Here is an 18,259-nt window from a genome sequence, read left to right as displayed (position 1 = left end):
CAGTCTATGCTCCTAGAAACAAATGACTTCTTAAAACGTCCACATTACCATGTGTGGGTACTGGACACACAAGCTGCTCTGGGTGTGCTGAGCACACGGCCAGCCCAACGCCTGCCCCTGGGGACGGTGGTCTGTGTATCATAAATGCAGGCAGCTGCTGCCCACTTCCAAATGGGTGAGACATGGCCTTCAGGAATTGCAGACATGTCTGTCACTTTGGGAAAGCCTCTTGCACAGCCTCCCAGGAAAGACTGTTCCTCCCTATGGTTAGCATTTGCCTCCACAAAACTAGACCCCCAGTCAGCTGCACCGGTTAACGTGCTGGTTAGCTTTCCCTTGTGTTGAGTGTTGGGTAGCTGAATTTCTTGATGCCGTCACTGCATGTCCCACTAAGGCCATTTTGCTGCTGCTTATCTTCCTGACTCATTTAGTCTGGAGTTTGTGGGTGGCCTGCCCGTGTGGCCCTGGCTGTGTGTGGCACGGCGGGAGGGCAGTGGCTGCTGCTTGTGTAATAATTAATGGCTTTTCTGTCAGTGACTTCTTCCAGGTCAAGGAGGGCATGGCACACGCTTGCTTCCTGCAAAATGGTGTCACTAGCCCATGAAATTCAAATAACCTGATCATCTTCACAAGCCCAAAATTGTTTCTCCTCATGTGGTGGGAAGGTTCTTGTGTCGTGCCTCCCTGCAGGTTTGCTGGCAGAGGTGAGAACATCTGCTTCTGCTTCCTGTGCCTAAACACCAGCGTACGATGAGGCAGGCTCAGCCGGCGGTATTTCCATGCATTTATGCTTATCCCTTCATTAATGACAGACCAATGTCATGGGCAGGGACGAAGCAAGGGGAAGGAGGAGATAACTGAAAAATTCTGGTTGGTAATATTCTATTTTCTTCTATAAATATTAATAATTTCACTAGGAGTTGCAACTGAGTGCAAACACAGTTTATTGGACTTTTTTTTTTTTTTTTTTTAAACCATATTAGCAGAAGCACAAGCAAGGGAATCTCTGTGACAACTGTGACCAACAGAAAATTAATTAGGATTCTGAATCTCTAGTGCTGGTGTCTTAGGGCTCTTTGCTTCTTTGGATTAAGTTGCATTAAACTCTTTATTAAACAGAGCAGGCAGCTTGGCACTGGAATCAAGCCCACATCTGCACCTGGATTTTCCTATTAAAAGTGGCTAGAGTAAAAAGAACGCTAAATCCTTTTATCCATGATTCAAGACATACTAGGCCGGACATAGAAAACATATTCTCTTTTTTAAGGTTTATAATTTTGGGTATTTACCTACCCTAGGTTTACAGTGGGTTTTTTTCCTGTTTGTTTTGGAGCGTTTTGTGTGGGTTTTTTAATGCTTAGAACATATCCTTTTGTACCAATTGCCTGTCTGGGATCCCAGGATGAATGTTTTTCTTGTATTTTAATGAGGCTGAGGTTAACATGGGCATGTTTGTTAACAACAACAACATACACAACTCTTTGCCTGTGAAGGCACCTTTGTTTGTGTACCGCTGTCATCAGCTCTTTCAGCAGGATCAGGGAATAAAGCTGTTAGTTAACTTCTGACGCGGATGGAAAATGAAACATTGAACCTGAATCTCCTCTCATTTGTGTCACTATAAAGTGTGAGTAACTCCCTCTAAGCTGAATTATATCAGAAATATGGAATTTGGCTAACATTATTCAAGGTCTTGCACAAATAAGAGAGATGTTTGAGCCTGGTGTAAGGATCAGGTCTTGACCATTGAAATTAATGAACATTAAGCAGTAAGCCTTCAGGGATAAATAATGACAGGGTAATTTAAAAAAAGGAAAAAAAAACCCCAAACCCAGATAAAAGAAAGTGTTCTTCAGGTTCTAGAAAGTGCTGGAGGGCACATGATCTTTTCTCTCTCTTTAGTAGCTAATTTCCTCCTGATAGCTATTTTGGTTTTTAAAAATAAATGAAGTGGTGTATCAAAACCATTGGCACCTCTGAATGATGAGCTGTGGGTTTTGTCCCTTCATGCTCGCTTCTGAAAGTTAGACAAAGTCAGAGGTTGGCTACTTCAGACTCAGGATGGAGATTTCAGAGATGGGGTTATAGTTTTGAGCTCTGTCACAGACTTCTCCCCTGTAAGCCTCAGTAGCTCACTCTGCTTCGATTCTCCATGTAGGAAAGAAGAGTTTGCCATCACCTTCTCCCTGTCTCAGTTCCTCACTTGTTTGTTGGTCAAGGACAGTGATACTTTGACTCCCCCTGCCTGCTTCCACTGCTACCTAATCCAGCAACATTTCAGGGTAGAAATTACCCATTGGTTTGCATTGTCTGGCGTGCTGGCTGTTGATCTCTCCTGGGGTTTTGGGGCACTACCTTGACACAAATGAATTTAATGGCAACAACTGTGTTACGTATAAGTCGGCAGAGCCCTAGCATCCTCCAGCCCTGTCCAGAAGCACCGGGGAGCCTCCCTGTGTGTTAAAGTACATGTTTCTTGATGCTGTGTGCACTTTTGAAAAACGTTGTCAAAATAATATTTCCGAGACAGATGCCTGAGAAGTGGTTTTGTGGTCATTGCTAATATTTGGATGTTAAAGTGTCTAAGAACTGTCTTCATTCTTCTGCAAAAGTAGCTGGATGAATGTCCCGCTTTCTCACTGCACAACTATGCATCCTGCCGTAAAACAGAAAGGGGAAAGAGCACCGGCAACTCTTGCGCCTGCTGAAGCTTTGCAGCTGCTGTAGGCTGCTCTTCCTCAACTCTTACCACAGAGCCAGGACAGCCCCAGAGACACAGGGTGTGAGAACAGACAAGTGAAACTATTGTACTCCCATGGTGTTCAGTAATGTCTCTTTTCTCTTTACATTAATGTTTTCCAAGCATAACCCATGTTTTTTTATTGCCATGTAGGGTGGCATCCGGGAGCTATGTGGTACTGAGCACAGCAAGCAGTCTGCTTAGCAGAAAGCAGGGACAGTGCCTCCAGTTGACTACTTCTAAATATTAGGGAATATAAATATAAGGGAAATAATATATGAGTTTGCTGGATTTGAGGACGTTTGTAACCTGTTTTGTGCATAAAGGTTACGCAGAGGCTTCCAAACCTTGTAAAATCATTTCAGCCAGTGCAGGGACAGATATGAGACAAAAGCCTCCAAATGTACCTACGCAGTCAATGAGCCACTTGGAGGGACGCTCCAGACCAGGGAGCTGGGAGGGTGCCAGTCCCCCGCCCGGCAGCAGCCCCTGCAGAGCCACCACGCACACGTGCCAGTGCCTGCCGTGTCCTCTGCAGGACTCCGGCTGATTTTAGAAATGGTTTTACCTTCAGAAAACATCAACAATTTTGCATCTCATTGGCGAGCTCTGCCTTCTCATGGAGCTGGGCTTTTGTTCCCAACGCAGTGAAAAGACACGAGGAAAGACAAGTGTTCCCAGCTGCTTCTGGCCTCCTTCATATTTTCTTTCCCACTGCTATTTATTCTGCTCCACCGCAGAGGAGCATGCTAAGTCACACCTCTCTGGTTTGGGGAGGTGCACACTCGGCACCCACTTGCACATCATGGGGTCTGACCCTCTCTGGCACTTGCTGCCGCAGCAGAGGCTGGACCTGGAGGTTGGTCTCTGGCGTATGCTCCCACCTAGCCCTCGTCAGCAAAGCATGGAGAAGACAAAAACATTTGAATTTGGGGCCACTTTGTAGTCTCCCTGAAAATACTTCTCAAAGGTGTAAGTGACTCCATAAACACACAGCAGTGGAAAGCCTGCACTGAGATTTAAACCCCACAGATCTGAACATCACAATGAATTAAAGCCAAAAAACCCTGCTGTGCATTTAATCAAATGAGGACTTTGTCAAGGAAAGCTTTGATTTTCCTCTATAGCTTTTTCTGCATTTTGTTTAAATACATTCTGGCCACAACCTGTCTCTGGTTGCTACAGTGTGATGCACCCTTTGGAAAGACTTCTGATGTTTTTTGGAAGCATTTCTATATTTCTACTTCTAGTTCTACAATTCAATAAATATTTTAATTTCTGATTCACTTAGGTCTGGCTTTAACCCAACCTGAAAGTCTCTAGGCCTCAGGAATGACATTTAATTTTGAAAGCATCCCAGACTTGGCAAGGTAAGAAAAACGAAGCTCTCATTAAACATAGGAAGGCAACGTGTTGTTTGGTTTGTAGTTTAATATTATTCTTTCTGAACAGCTTCTCAACAAATGGCTTTGGTCTTGTGCAACAAAAGCATTCCTGGTTCTAATCATAGTAAAGCTTTGCATGAGTAAAGCAAGAAATGTCATTTAGAGTAAGCTGGAAGTCCCCAGACCCTATACAGAAGAAATGTGCATAATTTACTGAAATAATGTGAACTCCTCAAGGTGGTCAAGGACTTTACTCACTTTCCATGGTCTCAGCAGTCCATCAAGGCATGGAAAGAGCAGAAAGACAAAATGAAAATAAAAATTGAAAGGAAAAAGACTGAAAGGCAACAGGAAAGGTATGTATGAAATAAGGCAGAAATAAAACTCTACAGTAATGCTCTTGGAATACCCTTTCACCCCTGTGCCTGGTTTGTTGGGTACCTGCCCCAGAATTACCTGCATTCATCATCAGTAGCATTTGGCTGGTCATGGGAATTCTTGCTTTTCCTTCATTACTGGACATAAAATAAACTCTTTGCTTTATCTGATTTGACAGGGTCATTTATGAACGCTTCTTTTTTTTTTTAAGATAAAATATAATGCTTGTAAATGCTGTAACTAGAACAGTAAGCATACAATTATGCAATTTTATGTCTTAAAGTAATGCCATTCTGCTCTGAGAAATGTGGCTGCATAGCACAGCCAATGTTACATTCTTCTGTGATAGTTTAATGATTAAATGAACTATCTGTACGGTATCCTGGGAATTTGATCATTGATAGATGCTAACGCTGAAAACAGAGGTGATAACTAAAACCAGCGTGTCAAGTCAATAACTTGAAGGTCTTTAATCCTCCCAAGTGCGTTTTAGTCTTCTATTTTTGTAGCAATGTGTGGATACACATAAACAATATTGTCTTCATGCAAGCAGACCTAGTGTTAAAAGCAGTTTAAATATTGCACAGGTAATTTCTTCTGGAGTATTTCCTGGGCAATGCCTTCTGAGCTTGGACTCTTCCTTGCCACCAGTGCAGCATGCTCCCGCTAGGATTTTGGCTGTTGCTGCGAGGCAAGGATGACACTGGGTTGCTGGAAGCCAAGCTCATGAAGGCTCATTCCCAGTCTGCAGAGCTCATCCTTCTTCTTGCTGATGCTGCGTCACACCAGGTTCATATAAATCATTTTCTCACGATAACATCAAGGTTGTGACAGCTCCCTGAAAGGATGTAGTGCATCTTTTATGAGCGTGTACCCAAAATTAGTCGATGGGGAGTTTTCTTCCAAGAAAAGAAGAGTACAGACTGTTGAAATACTTTTAGATGCTTAAACAAGAGAGGCCTCGTGGGATTTTTTTTGAGCCCTTCCTGGGAGCTGTGATAATATGGTCTGAACACCTTCAGAGATCTGGTTGCATTGCTGTTTCCCCTGAGTCTGAGAGCCCCTCGGGCATTCCGGGTATCCTAGGGTAGCACTGGGATCGTTCTTTATCCCACTGGGAGGTGGTGTGACCAGCTTGCGCTGATCTGTCTCTCCTGAAGTTTCCTGCCACCTGCCAGGTGAGCAAGTCGGCTTTGAACAAAAAGTCATTATTTGCCAGGTTGGAGAATTTTGAGGTTGTTACATACAGAGAAGTTTGTGTCATTATTCAGTATTTCACTAACCACATACACCCAGAAACACGATTTCATGGACTTTATTTTACAAAGTAGGCAATGCAAATAGTATCAAAGAAATTATACTGAAAAGCTTGCAGGCTGGGAGTCTGTGGGTTTCCACAGGGCCCATAGGCACAGAAATCTTGTCGAAAACTCTGCCAGAGAAAGGGAAGCCCACTGCAGAGATGAGCAACTCTTCCCCTATGCTTAGCCCTGTTTGCTGGCCAGCAGTGATGCTAAATAGGGATTTGGGGGTCACAGTGGGTGTTTTGCTAAAATGTAGTGGAGACCACCATAAGAAACTACAGTGACATCTGACATCATTGCCCCATGGAACAGATTGAAATTGGTGTTAGGTCCTGTTTTCCAGTGCCATTCCAGCTGCGTCCTCATTCACCACTACCACCATTTGTCCTAACAAGTCCTTCACTTGCTGTGCTTCAGCTCTTGACAGTGAAGTGATGTTTCATTAACTCTACTCTGTTTTCCTAACAGTCTTCTCAGTGACACTGACATACTGTTGAGCTAACTCAAAACTATTTTAACTATATTACTTTTGGTAATTTACACTGCTAGTCGCCTTCAGGTACTTTCTTCTATTTAAATGTGTGGCTTAATGAATGACAGCAGACAATAAATTCTGTGTTGCTGCTGGTACCAAAACAGTCACCTAAGAATCAGTATATCCTCCAGCTGCTGATGCACTGCTGAAATGCACGCAAAGAAATCAAACCACCGCAACTCAGTCTGTTGTCATAAAGCTCAACCTTTCCAATCTATTTCTCAGCAAATTATTAATAATGTGAAATGGGCAATCTTTTGTGAACATTGCATAGAAAATATAGTAAGATATAGAAAATCCCTGACATTTTATTTTCTGTTGGAAAGTATTATTTATTGTAAATACTGCCAACTTAATGAGAGCAGATGGATTTACTCATTTAGCTGCATAATCCCAATGCCAATAGTCTCCAATTCCACAGAGGTTTCAAACCCACCCCAGAGAGTGGTCTCCTGTAAGTGAGCAGGATTGATGCAGGGTTTTTTTTTTCCCAGTAGTATCAGTAATGTACCTTCAAATTTGATGGGCCATGAAGAGGGACAGTGAGCCTTTGTATTACAACAGATCAGTGACACAAGCTCAGGAGTGTTTGTGATGGATAGGGATTTAAGCATTCACAGCTAGTGAGCAGGTTGAATGTTGTGAGACAAGAATCTGTCAAGCTGCATGTCTGACCACATGGGCAGTATTTCTGGAGTTCAACTATATGTGTAAATTATATTTCTGCTGCTTAAAATTCCTATTCAAATGGAATAACTTTTTTTTTTTTAATAAAAGAAGTTAAGAACAAAGACATGCAAATATGCAGGTCTTATAATGTACATGCATTCCTGGGTAGAATATCTTATTCTTTGGATGCCTCTGCAAAAAACACCCAAAGCTTTTAATTGGATTAAAGCCTGCAAGATGAATATTTCTACATAAATGGCGGGGGGGGGGGGAAGACATTACATTCGGTTACAACTCTTTCCTAAGATTGGATTGTGGTACAGACAAGAAACTGGTGCTGGCATTATTAGTAGGATTATTTGTTCTTTGCTGATGGCCACTAACATTGTCAGCAATTTGCATACAGAAGACTCAGCTTCTGCCCCTGCAGAAATTACAACCTGAACCCATCATTGGCAGCACACCTCAGACATTACACACTAAATTCAATACCACAGTAGATAAACATCCAAAGAGTTAAGAGGTTTAGTTAGGATTTTGTCTGCAGCACATATTAGCCTTTTTAATGAGATCAGGTGCCTTTTAATGTAAACAGACAGACTTGAATACTGGCCCGTTAGGCATAATACCTCAGAAATATCCTCAGAGTGGGCTTGTTTCCCCTCCTGCAGACAGCTCAAACCAGATAGAGGAACAAAAAAACCCCAAAGAAAACACAAATTACTGACAACAGAAGAAATTTGACAAGGCTGCAGTCTCAGCTTGGGGATTCAAGTCAGGACTTGTTTTCTCTTAATTAGTTTGACATTTGTGGCTGAAGTGACCTAGAGCAGGATGAAAAACGCCGGGGGACAGGAGGCAAACACACGTTTTTCCCTTCTCTCTCCTGGGTTAGCAGCTCTGTGAAGGCTTTTGCTCACCCACCGGGAATGACGTGAGCGTGATGTGAGCATGTCGGCTGGGCCAGCAGCTGTGTCCTTGCACCCTGGGGCTGCGGCTGGGGACGCCCGGCACCAGCTCACCCACCAGACAGGCATCGGAGCATCCCTGGGAGGAGGATGAGGGAAGGCGTGCACACTGCCCACCCTGGCACCCCACTTTTTCAAAGGCTGGTTCTTTGCAAACTTTTAGTGATTCTCTGCTCTTTTAAGCTTCATCGCAATTATTAATGGACCCACCTGTCACTCATACCACTTGTGTTCTGCTTGATAAATATGGACCGTTACACCTCAGGTTAGGAGTTTAGTACCTCTGCTGCTGTCAATGATACCTAGCGTATCAACGGTCTGCTCTTGTTGGATTGCTACCCTTGCTTTTCCTGTGGTATTTCTACCCTCTGTTGCCCATTTTTTTCCCTATATCTTCTTCAACTTCATTTCAATTTTTAATCCCATTCTATGAATGACCTACTTAACCTGTGGGTCACCCACCTTCCATAGCATTTCTTTTGTACCATCATGACATCCACATACAAAGTCCACATCATCCCAGTGCCTGTCTGTAAGTTTGAAACAATTTTTCTCTGTGAAAATATTAGTTAGGTTGTAATGTATTTCACTTTTTTTAAATTGTCCTTTATTAACAGGCATTCATAAGGACAGGAAAATGTCTCTGCTACTCATCTGTCCACTTTCCTAACCCAGTGTTGGGGCTGCCTTTTAATAATCATTGCAAAATAGGCATAAGCTCAGGAAAACTATTTTTTTTTCATCTCAGCTCATCTTTTATTGTGCAAACCAGCTGGCATTTGCAGCAGCATATCAGTTGTGCCTTCATTAAACTCTGCAGCCACTCTGGTGAGTCTTGAATGTGTAATCTGTTTTTCATAGCATAACACTGATAAACAATACAAATTAAACACATAGATAATTTAAATTCTTACAGAAGATGCGATCGTATTTCTAAAAAAAATGTAGTCAGAATAACATCTGCAGATTCAGTAGAGTAAGATAACTAAGTCTGGATTTTTCCAAGAATTGCACGTCCCAGTTGAGTAGCATTTTCCCATCTTTAACTTCAAGCACATAAATGCCTTCCGAAATCTCTCTTGGCTCCTCTCCCTCCCCCAGCAACGTTCAAGCTTTTTAGTTCTTTGTTTAGCACCTAAATCTGAAGTGCCTGATTTCTGAGAGCGCAGCTGTGCTGCTACAATGGCCCCTGCCAGTGCCCCAGGAAAATAGTTGCCATTGAAATACTTGGGCTTGGCTTTTGAGAGCTATCATTGAGTACATTGCTCCGAGTGTTAATCCGAATGGAGACTCCATGATCTTGGATATGAGAAGGAGGAAATTCTGCAGAACACTCCAGCAGGCAGCATTTGTTCCCCAAAGATGGGGCTGTCTCAGAAACACCCTATGCACGCCAGCAGCTTGCAGAGGCTCTGGTGTTCTATGGGCAGCCTTGTGGTTCCTCCAGTGAAGGCTGGTACTTGCCTGGGGGGGTCAGGTGGGGCACAGGTGGCTGTTCTCAGGTGTTAGTGCCTCAGGTGATTTCTTACCATAAGTACTTGTGGTGTGAAGGAGCCCCTGCTACTGCAAACAGATGTTTACTCGTGTTGTAATGGCTGCTGGTAGAAAGGTCTTGCAGAGACATTTAGGAACTGGAGGGGACTCTGCCTTGGAGGCTGGCCCTGGCCCTCCGCACTGGCTCCTTGCCTGCTTGCAGGAAGAGGAGACAATGCCAAATTCCTTCAATTTCTATGGTATATGAAGGACTGGCTTTGGACAGAAAGACCAGAGCTCTTCATGCTGAAAAGTGGCGGTGGGCGGTGTGTGGATGATGATGATCGACAGCGTTGGTGCAAGGTAGCAGGAAATGTGCTCTAGTGTGAGATCTCCCATTTGCTTTGCTTTGTTTTGCAAGATGGGACAAAAAAGGAGTAGAATTAAAGTAATGATTTCATGACTTCATTACTATAGGTGCTATGAAGAAAAGAGAAAGAAAGAATAAAACTACTTTCTGCCAATACTGAAGAATCTCATGTGATAACTCAGTATTTATTGCCCCAATATGTGTCGAGGTAAACAGCAAATGCAGAGGTCAGCAAATGCAGAGGTCTGCAATCACTGGACAGTAATGGAGGTGGGAGGACATTAATTAACTCATTCAGATGTGTTGCCAAAGTCCTATTATACCCATCCTATGGCTTTATTTCCATAATCATGGATGCAGCTTTGTATGCTGGAGGCCCTCTATCAAATCTGTGATGGAAGCAGTTGTACATCAAAAAGCAACCTTCACTGCTCTCCAAAAGCAAAACTGAAGTGCTCTGTGCTCCCCAGCCCAGAGCCCTTTCTTTACAACCTTTGTCAGAAACAAACCAGCCAGTGTTCTGCTGTTGGGCCAAATCAGGACATTAACAAGTAAACTGCTGATTAATACTTCAGCTGTAATAGCATCAGAGGTTTTCAAAGCAACAGCAAAGTTTTTTGAGAAGTAGAAAACCAGCAACAAACCCCAAAGGGGGGGGCAGTCACTTGGAAGTTTGCATTCACCTTTACTCCTAGCTGCATTTTATTTGGAGTTGCTTTTTCTTCAGCCCTGCTTTGAATGGCTGGTTATGTGATTATTGCAGCCTGCCAACAGCAGCACAGGTTATAAATGTATAGATGACTTTGTAGCATTTTCCTTAGTTCTGCTGTGTTCTTGGTGGCTTCAGGTGGCTGTGCTGTTGATACGTAATAGAAGAATTGGCATGTGCCCAGCAGCTGCTGCTGTCCTGTCCACTAAACTAGTAACTGCTTAGGGTTGGCAAGTTCGCAAGCAGCACTCTTTTGGGAAATACAGTAAGAGAAATACTCTAATATGCACGCTCTGCCATTCTCTTGACTTCAAAGGGAGCTGGAAGCTTAGCTGAGCCATGAACAACCCTGCTATACTTCCACATCACTCCTGAAAAAACAAGACAAGTATCACACCAATGGGAGTGGATGTCTTTGGAGACAGCAAGAAGAAGCAATGAAAGCCAGGATCTGATTATGAGAAAGTTGTACAGGGCTGGCAAGGCTATAACACTGCATCCAGTTGTAACTTTTCCAGGTTCAAGTATCTCTGAGAGTCGATCAGCCTTGGGTGTGCAGAAAAAGTCTGTGATTCATCCACTGTTAGCTAATTTATTTCTGGAAACTAATTACAGAACATTTATAAAGTATTCTGTAATATTATGATAGGCCTCTATTGAAGTAAAAGGAGTTTAAGCAGTCTGGTGAATGATGGAGTATAATTCTGCATTGCTTTTCTCTACCCTGAGCAAAGTATGGCTGGCAGTTGTCCACAAATCTATATTACTTTTAATGATATTGCACTTTTCAGACAGGGGGAAAATTAATTCAAGTAAGTTTCATACTAAGGATTACACTTATAAAAGTGTCTTACTCTTTCTTTTTTTCCAATTTCCCATTTCAAAATGCAGTTCCTAGGTTTTGCTTTTAGTGGCTGCGTAGGTTGGCATTCCTACAACTCAGACTTGTTTTAGGATAGATGTTACTCAGCATCTGCTGTACTTTCTAATAGTTACCTGATTCAACCTCTTATCAAATATATACTTCACACACTGTAGAGCTTAAATCCACTTTCCTTTCCTAAAGTCTGTTCCAATGAGCAGAGAAATGAACAATAATATTCTGTTGAATTTAGTTCAGCATTTTTTCTCAGGCTGGCTATCTCCTAGACTTCTTCCAGAAAGAGCCTGTACTATGTATTACCTTGTTGTGGACAGCTATACTAGTCTGCCTTAAATCTGTGAGGGCTCAGTGAGCTGGAAGAAAATGCTTAATATTCCTTGATATGAGCACATGCCAAAGGGGTAATTTTTTTTCACCCAAACCCTGTCGCTTACATTCTCTGATACAGCACAGAAATATGGCAGTTAATATACAGGTTTTTATCTCAGCTGAAGGACTGTTAAAAATGACACTGTTATCTGTTATCCATCAAGGAGTGTCAGAAGCCAGATCCAAAGTAAGCAGATTTCTAGGGTTTGCTGCCTTTCTGTCCAGAAGTGATCCAGAGCTTGAGGACATGCCAGGTAATACATTAGTACTTAGTTTTAAAAAAGGTACAGTTTTTATATATGCATATAGATATATAAAATGCAAACATAATGCATATATATTGCACAGCTGCTACATAAACAAGTATAAAAACTTAGATATGAAAGCATTTTCCTTTTTAATACTATAAACAAATACAGTCCTACAATTCTTTTGAATATGTATTTGTTTCTATCAGTGTACTGAAGAACTACTTTTTTCTGCTATATATTTCTTTCTCCTAATGGAAGCAGATTTTTTTTATTTGTCCAGCCATTGTCTGGTACAGTAATATGACTCATCCCCCAAATCCTGGGATATAGAGTAAATCATCTGCAATCCACATTTACAGCCGCTCATTCTCAATAACACAGTCCCAAAGAGAGCTAATCCTTTTTCCTTTTTTTTTTTCATGAGAAAGTGAGTGTTTTCCTTTGGAAATATCTTCACTGGTCATTGAATGCCTTTCCTGTTCAGTTTTGAAAGAACACAATTAAGTATCTGATTAGATCTGTCAGTGCAGTCAAGAGAGTAGGACAAGAATGGCAAGGCAGAAATACCTTTCTACAGCAGCAAATGGCTCATTTACTCCAGGGATGCATCAGCCACACAGTGCTGTTATAACAATCAACCCAAACAAATGCTGAATGATATTTTAAATATTCTTTAATAAATGGTATTTTACTTTTTTCCTCAAAAGGAAAAAAACAATGGTTGCCAGCTGGGATAGTTGAGATACTTTCCCTTTGCCTGTGGGGCTGGCTTCGGTTAGAGCAGTTCAAAGAAGAGAGTTTGCTGGCCTGGACAAATACTCACTCCTGGCTTTTCCCTGCCTCCATCCCAGCTGGGAGCTCTCAGTACACCCTTAAATGGTGATGGTGGATGTCCAAGGACTGTGGCATGAAATCCCATGTACGGCTCCTGCACTGATCTCTTTAGCTCAGTGCCATCTTTCAGGACTGAGCTGGGAGGGGCGGCTTTGTTTTGTCTGACCTTCCTTGGCTTACATGTCAATGAATTTGGCCCATCTCTTTCTCCCCAGGCTAACAACAACTATAAGTCAATCATATTGAAATTGATATCAGCAGTGGCTATCTCCAGGGAGCTCTGGAAGGAACGAAGGCCATGAGTACCAATGGGATAGTAAGCAGCATTGCCCCCAGTGTCTAACTGGGATTGCTGGCTGCAGCTTCCAAGCCAGCTGGTGAGGATGTAAGTCTTGGTAAGGAAAGAGGCCTAAAGGAGCCTTTAATCATGCTAGAAGACTTTGCTGAATAACAAAACTAATAAGCTGCTTTGCAGCATTGAGGTCCTATGTGAATCCATTAGAAAACCCCCACTCATTTTCTTTAGGGTCAGGATGGAAACGTGACTCCACAGCAAATCCCATATTGAAATCCTGCTTATTTAATTACTGCAACTCAGCCTTAAGGCTGAGATTATGTGTCCAAAGACTAGCTAATGCCCGCTGTTATTATCAGGTTCTTCCTTTCTCTTCATAGTGCAATGACATTCACATCCATCACAACCCAAAACAAAGGCAAAATGTTGTATGAGCTTACTTTCTGCTGTTTGCTGCAGAAAACAACAAAGCAGTCTTATCATCTGCATCTGGGGTTTGCTGGGGTTTGGTTTTTTTGTTTGTTTGGTTGTTTTTGGAGGCAGTGGTCTATAACAGCTTGAGAACTATTGAAATATATAGTCACACTACAGCGATCTTGTCAATACAAATTCATTGTACCAGGCCTGTGGATCAAACTGCCTTTGCCAAATAAGGAACTGAAGAAATAATACCCCAACCATTCTGCTAGATTCAGTAATATACAGAATTTCTTCCCAAGAAAAGTTATATGATCATATCAGGCAAGTGTCTATTGATTTTCTGGTGATGCTGAGGGAGGGAGTGTGACAATAAATCTGTGTAACAGAGTTGCAAAGTGGCTTTCTAAGTGGTTTGGAACTTGCAGCAAACCATTACTACTACTTAATATCTATAAATAACCTTATTTCTTGGTTTGTTTTGAATGCTGTTGTGTCTACCTTTAGTATCTTCATTAATTGCTTTAGCTTTAGCTATTCTAGGGTGGTTTACATACATACATGGACAATTATTTCATTAGCTTCAACATGTGCTGCACTTATGTGCTACCATAAAATTGCAAAGTTTGTTGAAGTTGTAAGACATAGATGGCATTTACCTAATCCAAAGGATAAAAGACACTAATTTGTTTGAAGTCTTCATTTAAATACTTAATTCACTCACATTTAGATTTATTTAACCTTTAAAAGAATGTTTTACTTTGCTGATTTTTTTTCCTGTTCTGACTCCTACAATTAATTACCATAATCTGTTGTTCAGCCGTTACAGTCACCTTTTATCAGATGTTTTCACAGGCTACTGCTTTTTGTAGTATCTGTCTTGGGCATTCAAGAAAAAACCCAGCTAATTCCAGGGGTGTAAGAAACTGTGTTTATCATAGCACTTACTCTTTCACCGTTGTGTATCCCTCTGATCCCCAAGTATTTTGCAGAGCCAGATGCCACAAGTGTCACTCAAGCTGAAGCACTGAACTGCCCCGTGCTGTGATTGGGAGGACCACCCTTCTCTCAGCCCTCTGGTTAACCCACGCTCTCACCTGACCTTCCCTCCGTGATTGTACGAGGGGTCTGTCCCTGGCTTTGTGTGACAGGATCTCTGGTCCCAGCACTAAATACATCCCGGACCCTGCAAGACAGCTGACGGGGGTACCGAAATGGGTGCCATGCCTTCTCCCACCAAGGAAGAGGTCGCAAGAGAAGGCCTGAGGCTTATTTCAGAGCCCATCAGTCTGGCAGAGGACAGATGGAGATAGGCGGGTACAAGGTCCTGGAGGAAAAGCTTGGTGGAAAAGCTCTGAGCCAGCCAGGGCACTCACCTAAGGTATCTGAGGTTAACCTGATGCCGGGACATCACACTGAAGGGTGAAAATAGGTCTGAGTGACCAGGCTGCCTTCCTCTCTGCTAGGACACTTGGACAGTGACCCAGTGGGGAAGGGTAATGGAGTGCCTGCTCGGCATCACTGATGCTGTGGATAATTTTTCAGCTTTGGCAAGGAGCCGCCAGTGATAAACTTCACTGTGGCTACAAAGACTGGTTGCCCTCTGTTCAGAGAGACTCAGCCCGGGGACAGCAGGCAGCCATGAATTTTGTACCTGAAATCCTGCATGTGAATACAAATAAGGCTGTTATAAGTCACCATAAGAACACTTGCATGGTAACTGCAAGTATTTATAGACTTTGGAGAAGGAAATTTTCAAAAGTGCTTAACTGTGACCTCTGTTCATTGAAACCCATGGAAGCTTTATTGTTTTACCACCTTTTAACACAGTGGTGAGTATGTTTCTGGGTATTGCTGAATATTTGTATATGTTATCCTCACTGCATAGTTAGGTTTTAATTACACTAGATGTGTGTTTGAGGTGTCTGCAGTGTGAGAGATGGAGGAGGAATTGGCCCATAGCAAGGTACTTTTTAAAAGTGCTGATCATCACAACAGTTTGTTAAGCACTCTTCAGACAAATATGCAGACACTAAACAGATTACTGCATCTTCCTTGGACAAATGTTGCAGCTGTTTGGAAACACACAGCAGCTGTATGTGATCCTTGAGAAAAGGAAATACAAATGCCTTTTCTTTTGACTTTCCAGGGCACTTAAGGCAGGCTGCATTAAATTACCCATGTTGTGCTGTCATCATTGCACAGACGTTAACAATCTTCCCAGTCCAAAAATGCTTGGAGACTTTGGTGACAATAAAGTTAATAGTCTTTGTTCATTTTGGGCACTGTAATGTTAGTAACCTCATAACCTTTCTTGCTGTAATGATGTATTGACGATAAAGAGTTGATCACCTCAGTCATTAGGTGGTTCACGCACGTCAGTTCTGAACTGTGCAAGTATGAAACCAACATCGAAAAAACCACCTGTTGGGATGCTTAAATTCTCATCAAAAAAAGGTATCTAGGCATCTCAATTTCTCCTGTAGACTGGGCGTATGACTTCTCAAGTCCAGAAAGTATCCTGCTGATCAGGTAGTTTCTCCCGTCTCCTACCTTGCAGATGGCCTAACAGCTCATTTATCAGTTGTATTTTTCTCCACAGCTCCATGAGTATTTAATATTGGGAAAAGTGGAGCAGCTTCAAGAGAAGAGTGTCTCCTTACACGTAATCTTGTGGTACCCATTCTTCTGCTGAACCTGCTCCCTTTTTCCCAATATAGTCAGATTAGTCCTGCACAAACCATAGTAAGCAGCTTCACCACCCTTTGACAAATGCAACAGCTGGGAAATAGCAAATACCAGTCCAAATGCCCATGCCAAATACTATATCAGAAGTACTCAGAATGGGATTTTCTACATCCTAGTTAAGGGGTCTGATCAGTGGGCTGAGAAATGGAAAGAACAAAAGTTTCACCACCTCCTTCATGAGAGAGTTAGTCTGACTCATGCTCCCATATTTAGGAGTGGTTTGGTAACTGTGGATCCTGCACGCAAAGTCATGTTTCTCTCTGGACTGGATGTAGGTCCCAGCCAGATGCTTCCTTTGGTACTCCAAACAGAAGCTGATGTAGGGTACTGCTTTTTTGTGGACCATGTTGTTAGGCATGTTACTGTTCCCATGTCTGGAAACTCCCTCAAGGCCATGGTAGCAAGGTAGCAAGATACAGATATTGCAAGGATGAGATTAAATTTCCCTTGTGGATCTAGAGCCTCCTTCTTTCACATTATTTTCATGTTTCTGATATCAAAGACAAACTGTGTGTTGTGAGCAACAGCTTGTTATGGTTGAGTAAATGAAGCACAGTGGATTTTGAAAGAATTAATTATTTGGGGGAGACAAATGTGCAATATCATCGGCTTTAGACAGTTCAAGCGACAAGGGAATTAACAGGACGCGTTATGAGGTGGATTAAATGTACCCATCGGAAATTATTTTTTGCCTTTATTATAGTATGTGTGCAGATTCTCAGGACTTTGATGATATCTTGATCTATTAATCAATTTAACATTCACTCAAGGTGAACAGAAGGAGGAAAGTAAGAGTCATTTCTGATTTGATATTAGTCACAATTTGAATGCTAAGGTCTGATAATTGTTTGAATGGGACCCCCCCTTTCCTCGCTAGTCAGGAGACATTGAATTCCATTAAATGGGATTACTGGGTCATGACATCCACTGTATTGTGAATAGCATTTGATCAAGGAGAATACAGTGAAATAACCTTCAGACAAAGTTGTCAACACAAAAAGACATCTTAAATGAAACCCACTTTACTATGAAGCAAATCCAACAACCTTCAGGCAAAATTTCCTTTGTCTGTAAAAGAAAGATACTTAACTGCAGACTTACAGATCAGGTTCAGAACTCAAAAAAAGGCTTCAATTTTTTATACAGCAAATAGACTACTCCACATGGGCTCAATACAGTGAACAATGTGCAGATGGGCTCTGCCTGCTAGGCTGAATAGACAGCCAGCTTTGATTCCCAGCTCCCAATGTGTTTTTTCTAAGGGAGCCAGGGGTTGTATTTGCTGCCTTCTCTGCCAAATCTGGGGTTGGCACTCCCCACTGTGCAGACCACCACTGTACCTAAAGAAAGCAGGTAAAGGGACAAATAACCCAATGTAAAAAGAGTAGCATATTTTTTCCTGCCAAAAATGCCTGCTCCCTTGGACAGAACTACTTCATCTTCTTCAAAGCTGGCAAGGAGCCAGGAAACACTGGTAACCATCAGTGAATGAGTTCATAAGTGTTAAGGAGAAGATTAAGTTGAAAGCCATTTGCTACGAGATCACAAATTCAGTTATGGATAATAAACTGCAGCGAGTGCCTACATGACTGTCACATAACCCAAGCCACCATTTAGTCCAAGCATATCAGGGTTCCTGACTATTTCTAAGGAAACAGTACCCAATGCTGGCTCACTGCTCCCATCTTGCCAACAGCTTGAATACAGTCCATGAAACACGAGAGCAATTCCTGTTGCCTCCTCTGATCCTGTATAACAGCTGCTTGTGACACAGCTAGATACCTTGGCTACGCCTTTCTCCTGGCTTACTGCTACAAATGCGGGGGTCAAACTATCTGAGAACAGGGAAGGGCTGGCATTGTGTCAGCTGAAGTCCTGGTGGACCATGTACAAATACTCTGACCACATCTCAGTGCAAGCAATCTGGTGTT

At 42.3% G+C, this 18,259-nt stretch overlaps 1 long non-coding RNA gene across 2 annotated transcripts in view; it reads right to left on the bottom strand.

Moving 5' to 3' along the window:
• The window catches only part of LOC138686848 (uncharacterized), a 50,653-nt gene that overhangs the window by 6,476 nt on the left and 25,918 nt on the right, over positions 1-18,259 (bottom strand). Inside the window, exon 3 of one of the 2 annotated variants that reach the window (XR_011326167.1) lies at positions 4,103-9,932. The exons of the other annotated variant lie outside the window; for it this stretch is intronic. This is a non-coding gene — a long non-coding RNA (uncharacterized lncRNA). Of the gene's footprint in view, positions 1-4,102; positions 9,933-18,259 lie in introns of those variants that run through there. 2 annotated transcript variants of the gene reach the window in all.

This window comes from Haliaeetus albicilla, chromosome 9, assembly GCF_947461875.1.
Source record: "Haliaeetus albicilla chromosome 9, bHalAlb1.1, whole genome shotgun sequence".
In the NCBI taxonomy this organism is placed as follows: Eukaryota; Metazoa; Chordata; class Aves; order Accipitriformes; family Accipitridae; genus Haliaeetus; species Haliaeetus albicilla.
This window is presented reverse-complemented; position numbering and strand designations above follow the sequence as displayed.